Here is a 19,546-nt window from a genome sequence, read left to right as displayed (position 1 = left end):
AACAGATTGCTTTCTCTTTCCAGAAACTAGATTACAAAAATGTTGGAGACAGACAACAGTTTGGGAAAGAGGCAAGAGAAGAAAATTAAAAAGGAAATAAAAACAATTCAGTTACCCATTTCTGGATTCTCTAGACATTCTTCCCTAATATATGTGAGTGACATAGGAAACTCTATACTAAGCAAAAAGTATCATTTTCTGAATTTATAGATTGTGAAAGAGACATATCCAATCAGAACACATAGCCATACTATAATCAAAAGTGGAGAGGAAAAGGAGGTGGATGGCCTAGATTCTGCTGAGCTGATGAGTACAGCACTGCTGCATATTTATAGCTGACACCTCTGATTTGCATTTTCCCTGCACTCACTCAGTGTGTAGTGGTATTGTATCATTCAGTCCAATAAATCAAGAGGGGAAAAATACAGTCAGGAGCAGGTCTGAATTATGGATTCATTCAATTAAGCATTCTGGAGGGCATGATTGCTTTACGCCTTGAATTGAACAGCATCTTAGTAAAAAAAAAATAAAAACATAAGGAAATGAACCCTGGTAATTGCTTATTAAATTTTCAACCCCCCTATGACAATTGATTGCTCAATATGTTTAAAATAGATGCTGCTGAATATATGACTAAAGAAACCACACAAGTTAAACCTTATTGAATGGATAAACAGCATAGTACTTTATTATCTCTGGAGAGCTGAAGAAAAGTCTCTAAGTTTCATGGACCGATTAACCTGTTCAAGGGGAAATGTAAGTGCTAGCAGTCTGCAGTGGTCTCTGCATTGAGGCAGTGAATTCTTAGTGAAATTAAAGCTCTAAAGCAAAGGCTGTTTGGATTGTCCCAGCCAGTGTCTTTCTGAGATATATAGCAAGAAAAAGTACTGTCAATGCACAGCCACACTGTGTGGAAGAGGAAAAAAGAGCACCTCCTTCAGCCCTCCTTGTAGACTTGCCAATTCCCAGGTCCCAGTGGGAGTTCTTCTGCTTTCCCAGGCTCCTTCCTGCCCCCAGTCAGCTGGCCAGTGGGGGAAAGCCCCGCCCTCTGGAGGCTTCAGTCTCCATTTGGAAAGGCTTTTTCTTGGGATGGTGTGTCTGTGTTACTTTGAGGAAATTGGCAGCAACTCGTGAGTAGAGAGGACAATCCCTCACTTCAGAATCGCCAGAAATGGGGTGGGGGGGAGGGAAACGTCTGCTGAGCACTTCATTATTCCCTATGTGGATATCAATTGCACCCCCATTCGGAATAAAGAGGCAGACAAAAATGTTGGGGAAAACGGGCCATTTTATTAGCTACAATAACATGGCAAGGAAAAACAATACTAGGACTAGCCCTGGGGTCTTCTCCTGACCCCACCAAGTCCAATAACGGGTGAGCCACCCTGCCCCCAGCCCTAGCCAAAATACTGTGGCTAGAGTTGGGCCGGCCGACCACACATGCCCTCCCCTTAACCCCACCCCGATCACCAGAAGGAGGCGACCAAGGGGAGGCATGAAATCCGATCCGTATTCCATGACATTGAGCCGTAAAGCCCATCTGCCTTTCCTATGGATTGCCTGCACAACACAGGTGCATAGGCCTGGGTGCTCACCGGCAAGGTCTAAACCCCTTGCTCATTCCGCCAAGTGACCAAATTACCTACATCCCTAAAGCCGCACCACTACTTGCAGTACAAGGTAGGCGAAAACCCCCCCACCAATGGCCAATCAGGTGAGACTGAAAAAATCCCTACCTGGCCCCTAATAAGGCGACCAGTGAAAACCTGTAATACTGCAGGGTGGGTGGGTGGGCCAAAAGCTCCCTAGACTGCGTAGGGAGAGGCGGGGCCGAGGCTATATATAGTCTCACCCCGCCCAAACAGCAAATTGCCCGGATGCTCAGGAACAGCCTCCTGCATCCTCCGGGGATGCAAAGACCGGCCCCGCAGCACGCAGCCACTTTTGTGACACGCAGCTGCTTTTGCGACGCAGCCAGGGTGGGGCCGAATTCTCATAGGGTATAATGGGAATTGATCTGGAGGTTTTGGGGGCTCTGGGGGAGCTGTGTTTTGAGGTAGAGGCACCAAATTTTCAGTATAGTATCTAGTGCCTCTCCCCAAAGTACCCCCCAAGTTTCAAAATGATTGGACCAGGGGGTCCAATTCTATGAGCCCCAAAAGATGGTGACCCTATCCTTCATTATTTCCTATGGAAGGAAGGCATTTAAAAAGATATGCTGTCCCTTTAAATGTGATGGCCAGAACTCCCTTGGAGTTCAGTTATGCTTGTCACACCCTTGTTCCTGGCTCCACCCCAATGTCTCCTGGCTCCACCCACAAAGTCTCCTGACTCCACCCACAATGTCCCGAGATATTTCTTGAATTGGACTTGGCAACCCTACCTCCTTGTCACACAGCTGTTATGACTGTTAAGGACATAGGAGGCATCTGAACCAACAGCAGAAAACCATAATGTCTTAAGCCACTTACATTTATTAGAAACCTGTCAGGGAGACCCTTAACCCAGATTGGTGGCAGCAATTGGTAAGACCCCCTTCCCCCCTGAGCCGTGACATGGTGGTAGAGGTGGGATGAACTAGTTTTGGACCCTGGTGAGGCAGAGTACCATCTGGCCTTGAAAAAGAAATTTTGCTTTTGGCTTAAGGAAGCCAGATTTCTGATGGTGCTGGCAAGGCCAAGTAAGGTCTAGTAAAGGTGGTGAAAGGGTGTTTTGTTTATTTTCTAGCTCTCGGGTCAACTGAATAGTAAGGCTAGATAGTTAGTGTATGCTCCTCTGATTTGGGAAAAAGAAGCCTGAGGACACGCCTTTCCCTAGAACAAAGACCCAACCAGGGACTTTTGGTCTGATGTCTGAGGAGAAAACATCAGACAAAGCTATGGCATCCCTGAGTGAAGTGGCCTTGTGTCTCCAACTGCAGACTAAGCAGGCAGACCTTGAGAAGGCCAGGCTTGAGGTAGAGTTAAAGGAGAAAGAGCTGCAAAAGCAAGAGAACGCAGCCAAGATAGAATTAGAGAAAGAAAGGATGCTAAAAGAGGAAAATGCAGCCAGAATGGAGCTGGAAAGAGAGAAAATGAAGCCAGCTCATGAGCTTGAACTGGCAAAAATTGAAAAGGGGCTGCTTCCTCCAGATGCTGCTGTGCAAGGGGATAGATGGAAGTACCCTTTATACAAGGAAGGGAAGGACATCGAAGCATTCCTGCAAAACTCTGAACAAGTTTGCATGGACTACAAGCTTCCCCCAGAAGTGTATATGGAGAAGTTGAGACCCCAGCTAAGTGGAATTCTGGCCTTCATGACTGGGCAGATGGAAGGTGAAGAGAGATCAGACTACAAGCTGTTTAAACAGAGATTACGTGAGAGGGTGGGGTTCTCCAAAGAAGGAGCCCGCAAGAGGTACAAGGAAGTGAAACCTGAACCCAAGGAGTCCTACCCACAATTAATGTATAGGCTGGGGAAGGCCTATGACCTATGGCTTGAAGTAGCAGACACTAAAACTCTAGATGGTGTAAAAGCTTTAATGTGCATTGACCGGTTCTTGACTCTCATTCCTGAGCACATTAGATACCCATTGGGGGGTGGGCAGGGGTGGGTGGGCTCCCTCTGGGTATCCTACCCCCCCCAGGGAAAGTGTATGCGCAATACATAGCCTCTCCTCTCCCGGTGTAGTGAACGCCACGTGGTCACTGTCTGGCTATGCCTGGCAGATGGTCACTGCAATGGCCTCTCCTGCATTACTGCATCCGTAGCAACACCTTCTCGCTGGTCCCCCCCCCCCCCGTTTTTCACAGAGTTTGCTACATCATGGTGCGACCGAATTGTCCGGCGGTATAACCGGATGGGCAGGCTGGGCCCACCAACCTCGCCAGCCTAAGAGAAGGAAAACTCTAACATCAAACCCGGGCAGATAGAGCTCGTTAATGTAACACCTACCACCTGGAGGACTCGCTGCCGGCGTCCCGGCTTACTGGGCCATGGCAGATGACCCCCAGGTGAAAGGGTGGAGCCAGTACCGCGCACACTGCGCTTCACCTAAAAAATTCCTCTGCGCAGGCCTGAAGGGCATATCCACATACACAACCCACAACGCATCAAGTCCTGCAGCGATGGGCAAGGGGCGAAATGGCAGGTGGAAGGTGCCACTGGAAGCCGCAGTCCCAATCCTGCATGTAGGCGGTTCAGGGTATTGGTCGCCTGATGCTAACCCGGAGACGAAAGCATTTTTCGGCAGCACCCTGAACGACCAAGCAGCCTTATCTAGGGACAGCACTGCTTGCTCCACACAGAGAGGGGCCTAGAAAAGGTGGCCTAAACAAAGCTCGTCTCCTCCACCCCAGTTGGCTAGCCACGGTCAACGGGCATCCTTACTTGCGGTCAAAAAATAACAACAAAGAAAAGGCATGCACCTGCCTCACAAAGTGTGCAAAGACTACAGCTTGAGTGTTGGAACATCAGAACCATGCTTGACACAGAAGACAGTGGTCGCCCTGAACGACGCTCTGCTCTAGTTGCCCACGAACTTCTCAGGTTGAATATCGACATAGCAGCTCTCAGTGAGGTCCGTTTCCCTGAGGAAGGTAGTCTTCAAGAACACGATGCTGGCTATACCCTCTACTGGTCGGGTAAGTCAAAGGCTGAGAGCCGCCTTTCTGGCGTTGGCTTCATGGTCAGGAACTCCATTGCCTCCAAACTCGAAAACCTGCCAACAGGTCACTCAGATCGCATCATGTCCATGCGCCTCCCACTTCAAAACAAGCAGCATGCAACACTCTTCAGTGTGTATGCCCCAACCCTTCAAGCAGATCCTGCAGAAAAGAACAAGTTCTATGCTGATCTACACAACCTCGTACGGAAGGCCCCTACAGAGGACAAGGTGATCATCCTTGGCGACTTCAATGCCAGAGTAGGTAAAGACTCGGAAGCCTGGAAAGGAGTACTTGGCAAACACAGCATTGGCAACTGCAATGACAACGGGCGCCTCCTGCTAGAATTCTGCATGGAGCACCAGCTCACCATCACCAACACTATCTTTCAGCAGAAGAACAGTCTGAAGACAACCTGGATGCACCCACGGTCCAAGCACTGGCACCTTATCGACTACATTCTGGTGCGCCAGAGAGACCTTTGAGATGTCTTACACACCCGAGTAATGCCCAGTGCAGAATGTCATACGGATCATCGTCTTGTACGCTGCAATCTCCGTCTTCACTTTAAACCCACACCCAGGAGAGGAGGTATACCTCGGAGGAAGTTTCAGGTTGGCAGTCTCCAGTCAGCCGAAGTTAAAGCTGCCTTCCAGGCAAAACTCCAGTCAAGAATTGAGGACCCCAGTTGCCCCACAGACCCTTCTCCAGAAGCACTCTGGGAACACCTAAAAACTACCATCCTGCAGATCTCTGAAGAAGTCCTCGGGTTCTCCACAAGGAAGAACAAGGACTGGTTTGATGAGAATAATCAAGAGATCCAAGATTTACTGGCGAAAAAGAGATCTGCCTACCAAGTACATCTTGCTCAGCCCTCCTGTCCTGGGAAAAAAGCAACGTTTCGCGCTGCATGTAGCAACCTCCAGCACAAGCTTCGAGACATTCAGAACGATTGGTGGACCAAGCTTGCAGAGAGAACCCAGCTGTGTGCAGACACTGGTGATTTAAGAGGGTTCTACGAAGCCCTGAAGGCAGTATATGGTCCATCCTATCAGGCTCAGAGTCCCTTGCATAGTGCAGACGGCCAAGTGCTCCTCACAGACAAGGGATCCATATTGAACCGGTGGTCAGAGTATTTTCAGGTTCTCTTCAGTGCCAACCGCGTAGTTCAAGATTCAGCAATCCACCTCACCCCACTTCAACCAGTGAAAACAGAGTTGGATGAGATCCCCACCCTAGAAGAGACTGTTAAAGCCATCAAGCAACTGAAAAGTGGCAAGGCAGCAGGAGTTGATGGAATTCCACCAGAGATCTGGAAGCATGGGGGCACAGTACTACATAGCTCACTTCACAAAGTACTTGTCACCTGCTGGGAACAAGGCAAATTACCACAGGACTTTCGCGATGCAATCATCATCACCCTATACAAGAACAAAGGGGAAAAGTCAGACTGCTCCAACTACCGGGGGATAACCCTGCTCTCCATCGCAGGCAAAATCCTTGCCAGAATACTCCTGAACAGACTGGTGCCCACCATTGCAGAAGAACTCCTCCCAGAGAGCCAGTGCGGCTTCAGAGCTAACAGGAGCACCACCGACATGGTATTTGTTCTCAGGCAGCTCCAAGAGAAATGCAGGGAACAGAACAAGGCTCTGTATGTGACTTTTGTCGACCTTACCAAAGCCTTCGATACCGTTAGCAGGAATGGCCTGTGGCAAATCTTGGAACGTTTAGGATGTCCCCCAAGGTTCCTCAGCATGATCATCCAGCTACATGAAGACCAGCGAGGCCAAGTCAGACACTGCAACGACCTCTCGGAGCTCTTCCCAATAGGCACAGGTGTAAAGCAAGGCTGCGTTCTCGCGCCAACTCTCTTTACGATCTTCTTTAGCATGATGCTTCAAAGAGCCGCAGTAGATCTAAATGATGACGATGGTGTCTACATCCGCTATCGCACCGATGGCAGCCTGTTCAACCTGAGGCGACTAAAGGCCCACTCCAAGACAATCGAAAAACTCATCCGAGAGCTACTGTTTGCTGATGATGCTGCACTCGTCTCCCACTCGGTATCAGCTCTGCAGCATATGACGTCATGCTTTGCAGAGGCTGCCAAGCTATTCGGCCTAGAAGTTAGTCTGAAGAAGACAGAAGTTCTCCACCAGCCTGCACCCCAGGAAGATTATTACCCTCCCTGCATCACTGTGGGTGAATCAGTTCTGAAGACAGTCCAGCAGTTCAGCTACCTGGGGTGCATCATCTCCTCAGATGCCAAGATCGACAAGGAGATTGACAACAGGCTGGCAAAGGCAAACCGTGCATTTGGCCGACTGCACAAAAGAGTGTGGAGCAACAAGCATCTGAAAAAAGGCACAAAGATCAATGTTTACAAAGCAGTTGTGATGACAACCCTCATCTACGGCTCCGAATCGTGGGTTTTATACCGTCATCACCTGCGACTCCTCGAGCGCTTTCATCAGCGCTGCCTTCGCACCATCCTCAACATCCACTGGAGTGACTTTGTGACCAACACTGAAGTCCTCAAGCGGGCGGAGGTTACCAGTATCGAGGCACTGCTGCTGAAGACGCAGCTGTGCTGGGCAGGGCATATTTCTAGGATGGAAAACCACCGCCTTCCCAAGATTGCCCTGTATGGCGAACTCTCCACCGGCCATCGAAATAGAGGGGCACCAAAGAAGAGGTACAAGGACTCCTTGAAGAAATCCCTTGGCACCTGTCGCATCAACCATCACCAGTGGTCTGACCTGGCCTCGGATCACAAAGCATGGAGACACACCATCCACCAGGCTGTCTCTTCCTTTGAGAACGCACGCATAGCTGGTCTTGAGGACAAAAGGAGATTGAGGAAGAATCGCACTGCTGCAGCACCGACCCTAAATCAGACTTTTCCCTGCAGCCACTGTGGCCGGACCTGCCTGTCCCACATTGGTCTTGTCAGCCACCAGCGAGCCTGCAGCAGACGTGGACTATTGCACCCTTCTTAAATCTTCGTTCGCGAAGCCAAGCCGAGAGAGAGAGATACCCATTGATTGACAAAAGCCCTTTCACCCTCAAAGAAGCTAGACAGTGGGCAGACTACCTGGCTGAAGCATATGGAGGGTGGAGACCCAGCACAAGTCGTGATTGGCGCCCAAAGGAAAGCCCAAAGCTCTCTCCTGACCATGGAGCTGAGGAGCAGTCTGAAGGGAAGGAAGAACTATCCCAGCAACAGCCTCCTAGTTCTACAGGTGCTGGTGTGAAGCTGCCAACAGGAGATTGGAAGGTACTCCGCTGTTATTCCTTCAAAGAGTTGGGGCATATACAGAGTCAATGCCTGAAGTCTACCACTACTAAGGGCATTCCACATGATGCCAACGGGCCCTAGACCCACTACTTCTGAACCGGAGCATGAACGTAATCCTCAGCATCATCACAAGGAAGTGACTGTGGATGGGCATGGTGTGATAGCCTGGCGAGACACTGCTTCCCTTTTGACTTCTGTCCATCATTCTCTTGTGGACTCGAAGTATTTCCTCCCAGGTGAAGGAAGGAAGGTACTGTGCATCAATGAAGCTGAAGGAGTTACCCTTCCAGTGGCCAGGATACCTATCCAGTATCCAGGGCTGGACTGGAACATGGAAGGTTGCTGTGTATGAAAACACGCTTGTGTCAACGTTTATAGGGGAGGACTTGGCGGAACATATAAGATGGCAGAAGAAAGCAACTGAGTCCAAACACTCTCCTGGAGTGGATTGTACAGAGGAGAGGGAAACTGCAAAGTTCAACAACAGATCTTCACAGAGACTAGGTTCTAAGGAACCAGAACAGCTGAGGAAACTGTTTGTTGGTGGCCTGAGCTTTCAAACTACTAATAACAGATTGAGGGAACACTTTGAAACTTGCAGCACACTCACTGATTATGTGGTAGTGAGAGATCCACAGACAAGACGTTCCCGTGGGTTTGGGTTTGTGACCTATTCTTGCTGGGAGGAGGCAAATGCTGCACTGGCAGCCACACCACATAAGGTGGATGGTTAGGTGGTGGGACGCAAGCAAGCAGTTCCAATGAAATGTTCTGTGAGGCCTGGTGCCCACTTGACAGAAAGGAGAAGATATAAACTACTACTGCAAAGAAATCGTGGATGCACTTCAGGACGTTTCATGGGTTCTGGAAACTGGAGGGAGGTGGCTACAGGCAACCAAACTCACTAACCCTAAGCTCCTGAGACAGAGACTGTGCTTGTATTGTGTATGTTGGTTTCTATTGCTATTTGAGTGTATTAATGTTTTATGGTTGGTTTTCCATTTTGGGTAGACCTCATCAATGTGGATCTAGATTGCCAGACCCCATGATTTAGTCTAGCATGATCCTTGGCCTAGTGAGGCCTGCAGGCCGCAGGGAAGCCTGCTTAGGAATTACTGGGAAAAGCCTACATCTCCCAGGATCTCCTCTGTCCCTCTGATTGGGTAGCAAGGGTTTTGGAGGGAAACAGGCCCAGAGAGGGGTGAGGTCTGGGAAGAGAATATATAAAGGCCAAGCCTAGGAAGTGGGTGTTCTTTCCCTGAAAGGCTTAGCTAGAGGCAGGCTGTCGCCTGGAGAGCTGGAAGCAAGGGAAAGGCCTTTACCCAAGGGGGGTAAGTATTAGTATTAGTTTAGGGACTGTATACCTAGATGTGTTAGGGCATTTGTTTATTTTTCCCTTCACCCTTTTACTGTTTTATGCACCTTGTTAATTTATATTGCACTGAAATAAACCTTTTTGTAGTTGTTTACTCTGCCTGGTCCTCACGCCCATTATTTGGCCTTGCTAAGGGAAGCCTGGAAGGGCTTGGGAAGGTACTCTGGACCTTCTCAAGGGAGACCCTTAACCCAGAGTGGTGGCAGCAATTGGTAAGACCCTCCCTGAATCCTGACAGGTCCTTATAAAGCTTTTGTGGTATTGTTGTTTCTATGCTAGTCATATATTAGAGTATTTAAATTTTATTTACAAAACAATATGATGCTATCTATCAATGCTGGCAGTGATTATAACCATAAAAGATAAGGGAAGCAAGGACAGTTTAATAAAGATGTCTAGAACTGCTCAAGAAGATGGAAGTTGATTGCCTTAACATTAAAATGATGGGATTTATTTTGCTTGGTCTGCTATCAGTTGAGACCACCTGTTTGTATACCCCATAATGCTCATTACAAGCTCTGATCCTTCAAAGGACTCTTTGGCCTCCTATGAAGGTGTCCCACTAATCTTTCTGCTATAAAGGTAATGTAGGGAAATCCTGGAGACATAATTATGTGTAACACAGTACCAGTATATTCAAGTTAAGGTAATGATTGGATGTTCCAAGGTTCTGCATGATTTACCAGTGTATTTTTTATTATACACTCTGCAATTTTTTTCACTGTAAGTTTGTAGGAACAGAGCCTATGAAGTGATAGATGTTCACTGTCTCTTCCTCTTGTTGGGCTAGAGACTGTCAAATAAATATAATAAAAGATAGGAATGAAATAAACATAGGCTTGGCCAAGTAAACCAATCAGTTTGCAGTCAGGAACCAACATGCATGTCATTGTGAGTGGAGCAATAATTCTGCCCCTTTGAATACACCAGTGACTGAATTACTTGGCAAGCAGTGTGAAGTATAGCCAGTTGCCAGCTGCTGTATCCAAGATTGTTCCAGATTAGAATACAGATGCACAGCATTTAAAGTTTATGGTTTAAAGATGTATTCATGGATCACTTTAGTGACAGCTCAACTTGTAAAGTTAGAGAACTAATGTAAACTAAGTGGCATAGCAGTGTAGCTTCATGGTGCATGAGATAATTGTTCTCTACCACAGTGAGGTGCAATTACAGCAAATGATGTGTTTGATTTTGGAACAAATGGGTGATGCTATCAACTGACCATGTAACAGCAATTTAGGAAAAAGACACTCTTGTGAGTGTCCAATACATTTCTCAAGACTGCCATAATTTAGGGGTAGACAAATGGAATAAGGTGACCTAAAGCTCTCAGCAACCATTCCAATTTAAATACACTTGTTTATGCATTTGCTATACAGGTGGAGCTCCTGCATGTAGAGGCATTGCCATTTCTGTAAGTGCATGAAGCAGATTTGAATAAGCATCCTGGGTAAAGCCTCTTTATAAAATGGATGAGAAAGTTTTTGCAGGTATAATGGTTTGATGCACTCAAAACAACATCCACAGTGAGCAATAAATTACAGGCCTATATCCTGTCCTCTGTGCACAGAAAACTTTCTAGCATTCCCCTCATTCCTGAAAACCCTTTCCAACTAGCATGGCTCTGGAGAGTGGAATTTTAGATTGAAAGAGGATTTTTGTTCCTCTTAGATTTCTCTTTGTAATCGTCTGTTACACCAAATGGTAGCACTCCAGGGCTTTTTTTCTGGAAAAAGAGGTGCCGAAACTCTCAAGAGGAAAATGAAGGAGAAACACAAAGGTACCCTCATGAACTTTTAAACATTTTTTGAGAATTTTGTTTCCATAAAGAGGTTCCAGAATTCTGTTCCAATGCAATCCCATGGGGGGGGGGGGCTGGGAGAGGAAACCCTGCAGCACTCTATGGTCATTTATTAAAATTGCAGTTGTTTTGATGTTACACACAGGATTCCTCTCTCTCTCATCATCATCACCTATCATCTATCTATCATCTATCTAGTACTGCTCATACAGCTATCACAGTAAGCAGAAATTTAAATTTAAAAATTACTTAATGATATTTCCCTGGTATTTAATTATTGCTCCTATAAATTTTGCCATCAACAGGGTGACAAGATCTTTTGTGTCTGATAGTAGCCATGTCAACTAAAACCAACACAGAAGGAGGCAGCTGAGACACCTCTTTTGATATGCAAGAGAAGCCCCAAGAGTTTAAGTCAGCCATGCTCACCCAGGGAAATAGCCCTGCATTTGGATTCAGAGTTGGAACCCTACCTCCTGGATCCTGCTGCTGACCATATCTCTCACCCCAACCAACCCCTCAAGCCCCATAAAGCTCTGAACCATCTCAGTCCCATCACAGGACTGGCAGCCTTCTCCTGGAGGTGAGGGACCCGTACTCCATCTCCTTGAAAGAGTGACTCAAGCATTTGCAGGAAAAACAGAACCAAAGAATTGGAAGGGGCCATGTAGGCCCTGATCAATGTAGCATCAAAATGAAGTATCCTTAACAAGTGTTTTGACCAGCCACTGCTTGACTGCTACTTTCCTAGGCAGCTGATTCCACTGCTGAACTATACTTACTGTATAAAAAGGTCCCTAATATCCATCCAGTACATTTTGATCTGTAATTTAAACCCATTATTATGAGTCCACTCCTCTGCTGCCAACAGGAACAGCTCCCTGCCCTCCTCTAAGTAATAGCCTTTCAAATACTTAAAGAGGGCAATCATGTCCTCCCTCAATCTCCTCTTCACCAGACTGAACATTCCTCAGCCTTTCCTCATAGAGCTTGGTTTCCAGGTCCCTAATAATCCTTGTTACTATCTTCTGTACCTGCTCCATTCCATCCACATCCATGATACACTGTTGGCTCCTGCTTTGATTCCTGAATTTCAGCTCAAGTAGGACATTATACAGGTCCCACAGTCTTTTGAATACTCTTTCCAGGGATTGAAAAGGATGCAGAAATGAAGAGGAACACAGAAAAGCTCTATATACCTTCTGTGCATGGATGGCAGAATAAAGGTCACTATGGGTGATTACAGACCGGCACTTTGGACCGACTCAGAGATGCCTCTAAATTTGGCCCAAGAAACCCCTCCAGACGGCAACATCTGTGGCCTGTCCCTGTCCCGTACTGCTGTGTCTTACATTTTGGTCCCTGAATTACAACACAGCACGAGTGCGAACGCGCATAGGTGGCCAGTGGGAAACCGCAGGTCTCCAGACGTAAGACTAAAAACAATCTGCCTATGAAGATCTCTGGTAAGAAGTTTAACTGGCCAGGATTGGACCTGGCTAGGGAAGGAGGTTGTTCCAGGAGATGTATGTAATCGGGGACCCAGTTCCACCATGTTGTCTTTGTGATGTACTCGCCAATAAAACATGTTGCCTTCTAAATGTCTTAGAACTCAGTACATTACACTGGCGACGAAGGTGGGATCCTAGTCGGGTCCACGGGCAGCTAGTTCCCCCGTCAGGAAACCACCAACCTGGCTGGAGATGAAGAAGGCAGGCAGCCCAGAGGGACAGGCATGCCCGCCGCTGCTGGAGCACCCACCGCTACCAGAGCAGCCTCCACTGCTGAAGCAGCCCCCGCCACCACCATGGCCACCCTGAGCGGGATGATGGGCCACATCGCGGAGTTCAACCCCACCAAACCTGGAAGGTGGAAGACTTACACAGAGCGCATCAACTGCTACCTACGGGCGAATGTAATTACAGATAACAGCAGAAAGTGAGACATGCTCCTGAGTGTCTGAGGGGATACCACATTTAGATCGCCAAAGGTCTCTTGGCCCCTGTGAAAGTCACCGCGAAGACTTACGAGGAGGTAGTCACCTTCCTGACTGGGCATTTCTTGCCCCAGCCATCCATCATCGCTTGCCAGTTCCTGTTCCACAAGAGAGATCAAGGGGCAGGAGAGACAGCTACCATCTACCATTGCTGCTCTCTGCCAAATCGCAGAAAACTGCATTTTGACAAGCTGGAGGAAGCTCTGCAGGACCAATTTGTCTGGGGCCTCCAGGATGAAAGGTTACAGTAAAAGCACTTTGCAAAGGAAGAGCTGACCCTCCAACTCGCCTTCAATGAAGCAACCACATTTGAGAGAGCCACCAAGGCTTACTCCAGCCCCTGGACGGAGGCCGTCCACCATGAGGAGATGGTGACGGATGGAAACGAGGAGGAAGAGGCACACCAGCTCCGCCCACAGCAATGAAATGGCCAAAATCATTCAACCAGCCACGAGCTGCAGAAAAGCAAGCCAGCACAAAGTGCACCAGCTGCAGAGACCCACATGAGCACAGAGACTGCCCCCACCGCAATGTTGATTGCAGGAACTGCGGGAAATTGGGCCACATCATGCGAGCTTGCCAGGCCAAGGCCAACAGCAGGCGCCAGTCCACACACCACGACTCGACTGACGCTCACATGACTGCATCAACCAACATCCAGGTAATGAATTTGCCCCTGGACACTCCCGATAAGGTCAAGGTGTCAGTCCAAATCGAGGGTGCTCCCTGCTTAATGGAGCTGGACTCAGGATCCTCCATCTCCATAATCTTGGAGGAGTCCCTATGAAAAATTCTGCCCCCACGCCCAGCCATCCTTGCGGCCTGCTGATTTCATACTGTGGGACTTCCAGAAAAACCCCATATGGATTTTGGGGTGGGCCAGTGTGAGGGTAGAGTTAAAAAAAATTTAAGGGTGGACTGGACATACTCGTGGTCAAGCACCAGCTCACCACATTACTGGGTCTGGCCTGGTTCAGACCACTGGGCATACAAATAGTCATGGTGCAGCAGATACAAACACACAAGTTTGAAAATGTGTGCCAGGAATTCCCGGAAATATTTGATGGGACCCTGGGGTGCTACAAGGGGCCACCCATCACCTTACTGCTCGACCCCTACATGTGGCCCATAATGCTGAAGGCCAGGCAAGTTCCGTTAGCTTTAAAACAAAAAATTGAAATGGAGCTGGACCACCTCATGGCCCAGGGAGTACTAGAGCCGGTCTTCTACGCCGCATGGGAGACCCCCACAGTCACTCCAGTGAAGCCTAATGGGGACATGCGCATATGCGCAGACTACAAATGCACACTCAATAAAGCGCTGCAGGACAACTTGTACCCAATCCCAGTGATCAGTCATATCCTCACATCCTTGGCCAGCTCTAAGATTTTTGGGAAGCGGGACCTGACCCAAGCATACCAGCAGCTCCCAGTGGATGCTGAGACTGCTGAGGCCCAGACAATAGTGACGCACAGGGGAGCTTTCAAGGTGCAGTGGTTGCAATTTGGGGTTCGTATGGCTCCGGGAATCTTTCAGAGCATAATGGACTCTCTCTTTTTTCGATGATGTTTTGATCACCGCCCCAGACGGTGAGGAGTTCAGCTGCCATTTGCGAGAAGTGCTCCGCCGCTTCCAGATGGCGGGACTTAAGGTGAAGTGGGAGAAGTGCTCATTCGAGGTGCCAAGGGTGGAGTTCTTGGGGTTTGCAGTGGACGCTGTGAGAATCCACCCAACGACCAACAAGACCAGGGCGATAGTCCATGCCCCGACCCCCATGTACAAGGCGAAACTGCAAAGTTTTTGGAACTCTTGAACTTTTATCATTCCTTCTTGCCTCACAAAGATGTACTCACCAAACCCCTACATAGGCTCCTCGATAAACACACCCCATGGGTCTGGGGGGAAAAACGGGCTACCACTTTTCAAGCACTCAAGGACATTCTGGTTTCCAATGCTGTACTCCACCATTTTGATGAGTCCTTTCCAGTGATTCTAGCCTGCAACACTTCCCCGTATGGGGTGGGTGCCATCCTGGGTCATCAACTTCCAGATGGAAGGGAGGTCCCCATGGCCTATTACTCTCAGACCCTGACCCTGGCGGAGCATAACTATGCCCAAATCGACGAAGAGGCGCTGGCAATCATGGCGGGCATGTACAAATTCAACGATTACCTCTATGGCAGGCATTTCACGATTGCCACGAACCACAAGCCATTGCTGGGCCTCCTCAGCCCAGACCGCCAGACACCACAAATCCTGTCATGGCGCATCCTGCGGTGGAACCAGTTCCTCACCTCATACATGTATAAGCTCTTTCACCGCCCTGGCAAAGCAATGGGACATGCAGATGCCCTCAGCCGCCTCCCGCTGCTTTCAATGGACCTTGACCTGGCCCCTGCCTACCACGTGATGCTACTGAAGACTCTACCGGAGAGGCCCCTCTATGCCACTGAGGTAGCCCGGGCCATGGGCAGAGACCACATCCTTGTATGTGTTTTGGACTGGGTGGGGAGGTGGTGGCCCACAGGCAAACTGAATGCTGATTTCAGGCCATTTGCATCCCGCCGGGATGAACTGTCCATACACAAGGGGTGTATTCTCTGGGGCAGCAGGGTGGTGGTGCCCCCCCCCCACTTCAGAAGCAAGTGCTCGAAGCCTTGCACGAGACACACCCGGGGATTGTGCATATGCTATGTATGGTGGCCGGGGAAGGACAAAGAGATAGAGGAGTGGGTTTGAAGGTGCCAACCCAGCCAAGAGTCCTGGCCAGATCTACCCAGTGCCCCCGTCCACCTCTGGGAGTCCAATCGCGTGCTGTGGTCCCGGCTACACCTAGACTTCATAGGGCCATACCAGGGACAAATATTCTTTATCCTGGTGGACGCCTACACAAAGTGGTTGGAGGTGATTCCTATAGCTTCAACCTGCATCGTGGCCATGGTCAGGGCCCTAAGGAGGGTCTTTTGCACCCACTGGATCCCCGAGACCTTAGTCACGGACAACGGTACTGCTTTTACCTTCCAGGAGTTCCTGAATAGGTACCTCATCCGATACATACGGTCTGCTCCCTTTCATCCAGCCACCAATGGCCAAGCAGAGTGCATGGTGCACACCACTAAGGAGGCCCTGGGTCAAATAGTTCAGAAGAATTGGGACCACTGCCTTGCCGCCTTCCTTTTCAGGAACCAAATCACCCCCAACCCAGTCATCGGCCTAAGCCCTGCAGAGCTGCTCATGGGTAGGAGGTTAAGCACTAGGCTTGATAGGTTGCATCCCAACCGGGCCCCAGAGCTCCGCAGCTCCCCCGAGACAAGAGAAGCCACTAGGGGGTTCTTTCCAGGGGACCTGGTCTATGCGAAGAACTTTGCGAGCTGGACAGAGTGGTTACCAGCCTGGGTGCTGTGGGTCACTGGGTCCCGCTCATACAAGGTTTCATCAGAAGGGGGCCAACTCCTTAGGAGACACATAGATCAGCTATGCCTTTGCACCCTGCCAGAAGAACTGGCAGTGCCTGGGGGAGCGGGGAGCAAGGTGATAGAGGTAACGCCACCAGAAGCCACCCAGCCTGTGCTGGCCTCCCTGGCCCTGCTGGTGGAGGAGTCTCACAGTGGCTGGAGCAACCGCTCCCCAGCGGGAATTCAAAGGGAGCCCCCAGAATGGCTGCAGGCACCGGACATCGCTTTTTGAGCTTCAGCCCACAACAAGGCACCAGTGGCCCCTGCATCAACAGCAGCCTCTCTGGTGCCCCCAATAAAACCTAGGAGGTCAAGCAGGGAACCAAGGCCACCATTTTACTTAAAAGACTATGTTTCTTGAACTGAGGAGGGGGGAGAAGTGTTGTGTCCCTTAATTACAACACAGCGTGAGCGCGGAGGTGACCAGTGGGAAACCACAGTTCGCCAGACATAAGGACTAAATACAATCCACCTATGAAAATCTGTAGTGGGAAGTTTAACTGGCCAGGATTGGACCTGACCAGGGAAGGGGTTTTTTCCAGGAGATGTATATAATCGGGGACCCGGACCCGCCATGTTGTCTTCGTGATGTACTCGCCATAAAGCATGTTGCCTTCTAAACGTCTCGGAACTCAGTACATTACACGTACTCACCCTGTCCTTCAGACTGATCCACCTGGCTCAAAAAGCTACCAGTGCCAAAGCAGTAGCAAATGTTTGGGCCGGCCCCCAGTCGCCTCTTTGATGTCCAGAATAGGAAGGGTGCACACAAGGCAACTTGGCAGTGTGGAAGTACCAAGCCTCCCTGAGTCGGTTCCAGCTTTTTCCCCCTTTACAGGCTGGTTGGTTTGTTTGTGCGCATGAGCACTCATCCCCTTACAAAAAAGAGAGCAGCGACTTCTGAGACGCCTCCCAATCTGGAGGTACCCAGCTTCCTGATGGACGGGATAGGGCTGCCTCACCAGGGCTGCATGGAGGCTCTGGGACAGGTCTTTTTTGACCACCCTGCTTTCAGCCACCTCCTTGCCGCCCCAGAATGCCCGTCACTTCTCAGCCTATATATATTTTCTTTGGTATACTGAATTTGGTATACTGAATTTCTTTGGTATACTGCAGCCACTGTGGCCGGATCTGCCTGTCCCATATTGGTCTTGTCAGCCACCAGCGAACCTGCAGCAGACGTGGACTACTGCGCCCTTCTTAAATCTTCGTTCGCGAAGTCAAGCCGAGAGAGAGAGAGACTGAATTTGTATACTAACAGTCTGTCTTTTATTATTTTTTGTGCCTTTACTTTATATATTTCTCAGAATCTAGACTGCTTAAGTACATTGGCTTGGATCTCAAGGGATGCTATTGCATGCAGAAAGTGTCTCCATTTTACAGAGTGGTTGTTTTTACACATCATCTGGAATATTATGTGAGAAAAATCTGCAATACTAATTAAAAATTGTTTTACTGCTTGTGCAAATTGTTATCGAGGCAATTGCTCTAGTGGAAGCATGGGAAATTGCTTGTCTTATTTATTGTTTTGATGATTTCTGATTTTACATTATGCTTTACATCAAACTGTATTCTGCAGTGCCTTGGGGACCAAATAGGGTTGAAAGGCTGTTTAGAAATGTAATACATAACTCATATTTAGAACTTCACTGTAGGACCTTTTCTTCTGTTGTGTGAGCATTATACTAGTAGCTATTTTTCTTTCACTTAGGGCCTCTTTAGAGAAAAAAACACAACAAATAAAAGATTTAACATTCTACTTAAATCTAGTGACAAATTACTTGATTCAGCTGAGATACTACACTGTTTCCGAAATATGCTCATACAAGGACTGTGTATCAAGGGAACATGAGCCATAATTATGTCACCCAGATTTGTAATTATCTGGGTGTGCAGCTTGTAATACCTAGGTTTATTACAAATAAGCCTGATTTCCCTAAATTCTTCTTTATCCTGAAATTTAAAATGAAATTACACACAACCGTGCACTAACCAGTCTGCTTTGCAGGTACATGAGCAAACGTATATTAAATGAGGGAGATTTCTTCACTGGATAGCTAAACAAATCACAGAAAATGGAAAACATTTTACTTCTTTTAGTCCAACTCAACTTCTTCTCCAAAGGCTAGTTTTGAAGGATAAAGGAACCTGTTTAGTCCATGAATTGGTCTGAACAAGCATGGGAAAGCTACACAACCCGAACAAGCTAAAACTTAAGCCCCTGTTCAGTTTGAGAACATGCATGGGAAAGATATGCTACATGCCATCCTCAAAATACTTTTGACTCATTTTTGAAAGGGAAATGTGCATATAATCCATTTTTACCACCTGGTACCTAGTACATGTGTAGAGGAGGTGGTGGTGGCCACAAGCATGGCCACCTTCAGTAATAATAATAATAATAAATTTTATTTATATCCCGCCCTCCCCGCCGAAGCAGGCTCAGGGTGGCTAACAAGACATGGTATGTACCATGATTATTATACAAGTCAATTATAAAATACAGTTAATAAATACAATTAAAACATTTACATAAATTTTTTAAAAACTTTTTAAAAACACAATAAATTAAAGGTGCTACATTCAATAAGGTGTGTATCCAGATGGCTAGATATCAGGGTTCCTTATAGGCTTGTTGGAAGAGGGTGGTTTTGCAAGCCCTGCGGAACTGGTTAAAGTCCCGCAGGGCTCGCACCTCCTCCGGTAGCTGATTCCACCAGTGGGGAGCCATTACTGAGAAGGCCTGCTCCCTCGTTACTTTCAGTTTGGCCTGCTTTGGTCCAGGGATTTTTAAAAGACTTTGGGAGCTGGATCTCAGTGCTCTCTGGGGAACATGTGGAGAGAGGCGGTCCCTAAGGTAGGCAGGTCCTCGGCCATATAGGGCCTTAAAGGTAATAACCAGCACCTTGTAGCGAACTCGGAATACAATTGGAAGCCAGTGCAGCTCCCTCAGCCCAGGCTGCACGTGTTCC

This window comes from Heteronotia binoei, chromosome 4 (genome assembly GCF_032191835.1).
Source record: "Heteronotia binoei isolate CCM8104 ecotype False Entrance Well chromosome 4, APGP_CSIRO_Hbin_v1, whole genome shotgun sequence".
NCBI classification, from domain to species: domain Eukaryota; kingdom Metazoa; phylum Chordata; class Lepidosauria; order Squamata; family Gekkonidae; genus Heteronotia; species Heteronotia binoei.
This window is presented reverse-complemented; position numbering follows the sequence as displayed.